Raw genomic sequence first — 5357 nt, forward strand, 5'->3', positions numbered from 1 at the left:
CCCCAAATTTTCTTAAAAGTTTTTTTTTACTTTTATAATAAAATAAAATTAAATGAAGATTTTTCAACTTGTTTCATCTAAAGAATAAGACAAAAATATTTTCTCCATATTGAATTGTTAAGTAAAAAAACTATTTATTCATTAAATATGGGTAAACTAGTATTTTACCCAATCCATTTAGTACCCAACCCATTTTGTCCCTTATCAAATATGGAAGGGTTGAATGATTACCCATTTTATCTTTACCCATTTTCAACCCACCCACATTCGACCCAACCCGCCCATTTGCCACCAATATTTATATCAGTTCAATGATGTTTGTCATTAGAGAATTCAATCATTATGATTGAGTTAGGCATTTTTCATTCATTGTAAATAGTTTAGGTTTGATAGACTGTGTTTCTCTATGTAGGTGATTTCAATATTTTTTTTTAAATCATATTATACTTAGGTTTTGATATTCTGAGATACATAATTATATGTTAAGTGTATTGTATTATATGAATTCTATTAGAGTTATGTTACTTGGATAATTGAGACTTAACCCTAGTCTTGAATATATAGGAATGAACGAGATGTGATGTATTAGTTGGTATCAACATTTAGGATTTTAATTAATTGTATTGATGAGTTTAGGCTAGATCTATAGAAATATGGATGTCTATTGACTCATCTCCTTATTAATATTGTACACTTCATAGATTAGTGACGTTATAAGGCATTAAGGATAGAAAAAAATTTAGGGAATTAGCTTCCTTTACTTCGATGAAGGTAGGTTATGATTTATTTTATGTGATAGAGAGACTCTTAATAGTTATTTATAATCATTGAGTAATTTTGAGAAATTTTCTATATACGTAGCGCGGCTATCTAAAGAATGAAGAACCGCTACTGAACGAGAGCGAGTGAAGTGAGTAAGCACGGAACGAGCTAAATAGAAGTTGTAGCAACGAGCTACTAAGGAATGACTGTGTTGAAGTTTGTTGTGGTTTAGATGATTCACGTGTTGTTTGTGATTGGTGTTTAATCCCAATATCGTGAAATATATCATCTTGAATTTATTTTCTTGAAGGGATGCCTTAAATAAATAAGACTTTTTGAAAGTGTTAATGAAGTGTTTGTTATCTAATAGGTACAAATTAGAAAACCAAAAAATATAAAAGAAGTAAAGAAAAAACAAAGAAATAATCCGAGTCAACAAAACATGTCATGTGTGCTTAAGAAATTTAAACCCCTCAAGAAATCTAGGTGGCACATGAATTCCTCCCAAAATAAAATAGATAAACTATTAAAGAAGTAGTGGAACCTCAAATAACGATAATTTCAACAAACTTGAAATGACACCAACAAGTCATACAAAGACACAATTGATCGATTTTGTTTTGTAAGAAATGTTTGCATAAGAAGGGAAGAATTCAATGTAGAAAAATGAGAGAAAACCTCTTTATGTATAGCCAACAAAGGGTAAAGGTCACAACTCTTAGGAAAGAAGATAATCATTTATAAATGTCATAACATTTTGGAAAAGGTATAACCTTTCAAACGGTCACATCCTTTAGAAAGGACACAACCTTTCATAAAGGTCAAAACCCTTCAGTATAGTCACAACCCTTCAAAAGAGTAACAATACATAATTTCTTGTTCAAACCTTTAAGGGTCAAAAATCCCCCACATGAATATGTAATGATTATTGTTAAAAACATAAGCATCAAAAAACTGTGTGATTCGTAAATACCGATTGATTTCATTTGGACAAGTTTGTTTCTTTTTGAACATTCAATAGTAAACATATCTCAGATATACTCGATCAATCGGTGATATCTTTGAACCATCAAACATTGGAATATAGCTACACAATATAAGTCACACACTAGAACATTTAGCTGATTTTGGTTCTCATTTTTTTTGGTAGTTTTAACCATGAACACACTTTGCTTATAAGTGCGTAAAGAAGTAGCCTTACTGTATTCTTCTTGAAACTTCTTACAATTCACACTTACAAATGGATTCGTAAATGTGTTATCCAATGGATACACTATTTAATATGCCTTGTATCAATCTGAGAAATTATTAAAGTCTTAATGTATTTATTATTGTTACTGAACATGTTATTATCAAGAGAATGGGCCATAAAAAAATATTTTGACAATGTTGAACCGTCATCCACTGACTTTATTTGATCTCCTTGAACCTAGATCTTGGGATCTCGAGTCTACTTGGTAGAGTTACTGCTACAATGCTTTTTCATCAACCATAGTCTCATTCCCTCTGATAATCTATTAACTCCCTCTCTAGTCAAGCCTTTTGTAAGTTGATCCGCCACATTATCCTTTCAGTTTGCATAGCCAATTAAGATAATTCAACTAGAGAGTAGTTCTCTAAAGATATTATGTCTACATCACATATGACGATAATTAATGTTATACATCATTCTCCATGCCCCACCTATTAAAAAATAACTCTCATGTGTATGCATACAAGAGCTAAAAGATCCGGTAAAAAATCTTTCAAAAAAATTCGGAGTCATTCAACTTCTTAAGCAACCTTATCTTGAGAGATAATCACTGATTTCATAATAGAGCGCATATTTCTATTCGGAAGGTTTCCAAAAGATTGATCCTCCTCAAAGAGAAAATATATATCCGCTTGTGGATTTTACTTTATTTGACCTGGTGATTCACTTTACATCACTATGTTGTTCTAGTACATTTGAATAATAGTTATACTGAAAAAAAATAGTTTTTAAGTATCTTTAAAACACTCAAAACTCTTTTGATTGTCATCCAATGAGTTTGACTGAGATTACTTGTGAACAGATTCAACTTACCATTGACACATGTTAGATATTATTGTGGACATTCATGAAATATAACATAATTCTCAATACTATAGCTTAATCAAATTCTGAGTCACTTTTGCCTTGATTATTTTTGAAGTACAAATCTCACATTTATTGGAGTCTCCACCAAACTAAAATCTAAATACTTGAACTTGTCAAGTACCTGTTCAATCAGATTAATAACTTCAATGACTATCATATCAAAGTTACTTTCTAGCATATTTTTAGTAGCATTTATGTTAGAAATGTCTATTTTTATGATGAACATGTCAACAACATAAAAACAAACAATGACCTTGTGATTTGAAATGTGTTTAATTTAAAAACATTTATCACATTCATAAATCTATAATTAATTTTTCAACATAGTTTGGTCAAACAATGCATGTCATTATTTGTTCGCCATATTTTAGTCCATAAAGTTACTTAACAAGTTTACAAAATTTCTTTTCTTTACCAAGAACCATAAAGCACTTGTGTTGTTCTATGAAAATTTCTTCCTCCAATTATCCTGTTTTGTTTTAAAAAATATTTTCGCGTCCATTTTGACAAATTTGAAGGTCATATACCATAACTAGAGCAACTAATATCTCAATTGATGTAGTCCTAGTAAGTGAATATGTAATAATAAGCAATGCCTTCTTGTTGTTAAAGCCAATGAAAAGAAATTTGCTTTGTATTTGTTAATTGTTCCAGCAACTTTCTTTTTCTTTTGTAGATCCACTTTAAACCGAAAAAGGTTATTTCTTATGGGAAGATCAACTAAATTTCAAGTATGGTTGCTCAAGATTGAATATATCTTGCTATTCATTGCCTCTTTCCAAATAGATTGATTCCACAGAGGGCATAACTTGTTCACATATATGAGACTTATTTTCAAAAAGAAATGTTACAAAATCAAACTCGAAAAAATTAATTTGTCCATTTATTTTTACAACGCCTCTCGATTCTTTATTAAGTACTTTCTCTTTTGGTTCATTCCAAGGTAATTTAGAAACTTAACGTAACTATCTGAGCGTTCGGACATATGAACAATAAATTGATATGATTTACTATTTGTATCATATAAAATGAACATAAAATCTAGAGTCTCAGGTCTTGTTTTTACCTTTTTGGGAATAGTTCCCTCATTTCCTTTTCTCATATGGAATAGACTGTATTGGAAATTGTTAGATCACTAACTTTCATGTGTTATTGCTTATATATAATTAAAGGAGAGACAAGTAATTATCTATTAGGATACAACAAAGCCTGAACAAATAAAAATTTATATTTCTCCATTTCTTAAAACACAAAAGTTCTTTTTATTTTTTGCTACCTTTACTAAGAAAATAAATTATCCTCACTCTGACATTCAACCTTTCCTTAATGGGATCCCACAAATTTTGTTGTAAACCTAAATTTATAAGCATGACATTCAACCTTTCCTTAAAAATTTGTTTTTTTTTTCTGTAAAAAATTTCATTAAGTTGAGGACAATATGTGCAGTAATTTGATGGATGCTTCCATTTTCCAAATATATATATGCAAAAGAATATTAATTTTCTCCACATCTATCATTCCTAATTATGACTATATTTCTATCGAATTGATTTTCAACTTCAATTTTATGTTGTGATATTTTTCGATTTCTTCATCCTTACCATTCAACAAATAGACATAACATTATCTACTGCAATTGTCAATAAAATTTATGGAACATCCCTCCCCCACCCCTCGAGATGGTTTTTAATTCATATCAGAATGTTATTGTAAATCAATTCTAAAGGACTAAAATTCCTTGCAACAAATTTATACGTATGCTTAACATACTTAGATTTAACACATACTTGACATTTGAATTTATTGCACTAAAAGTTATGATAAATTTCTAAGATGATCAGTTTTTGCAAGGTTTTGTAGCTAACATGTCCTAAGCATTCATGTCATAGACAATTTTATTCAAGAAAGAAGAAACAAAAATAATGGGTAAGAAAGACTGTCCGTGAGGTAGCTTTTTCGTACAAATATATTTTTCTTTACTTTTTATAATTTTATCGAATACAGACATTGTTATAGAGTTAGCACCTTTCCAGATGTCCTTTGATGAAGGACCTTTCCATAAAATTCATTTTTTCATAGAATTACCCATGACCATAGTCTCTTGGGTCAAATAAGGACAATGTGACCCATATGTTTATTTTACAACACAAACATAAAAGATCACTTTTCACCAATGTTCGCCTCAATACAAATAGACATATCTTTTCATGAAAATCATAATATTTCAACTGACACCTTTTCATCAAAGAATACAATTCTTTTGAAAGAGTAATATCATATTACGATTTTATACTAATCATAACATATACTAGTAAAGAGACATTCAACGACTACAATATCAAATATACTCCAAGAATTTTGTGGGTCTAACAAAATAATTGAATGTCATTAAATTTCTTATCTAGTACTTTCAAATTTAAATTAGACAGTAAGACTAAATTTGCCTTTATAACAAGAAAAGACCCCCCCCCCCCCC

The sequence above is a fragment of the Solanum pennellii genome, chromosome 1, assembly GCF_001406875.1.
Source record: "Solanum pennellii chromosome 1, SPENNV200".
Classification (NCBI taxonomy): Eukaryota; Viridiplantae; Streptophyta; class Magnoliopsida; order Solanales; family Solanaceae; genus Solanum; species Solanum pennellii.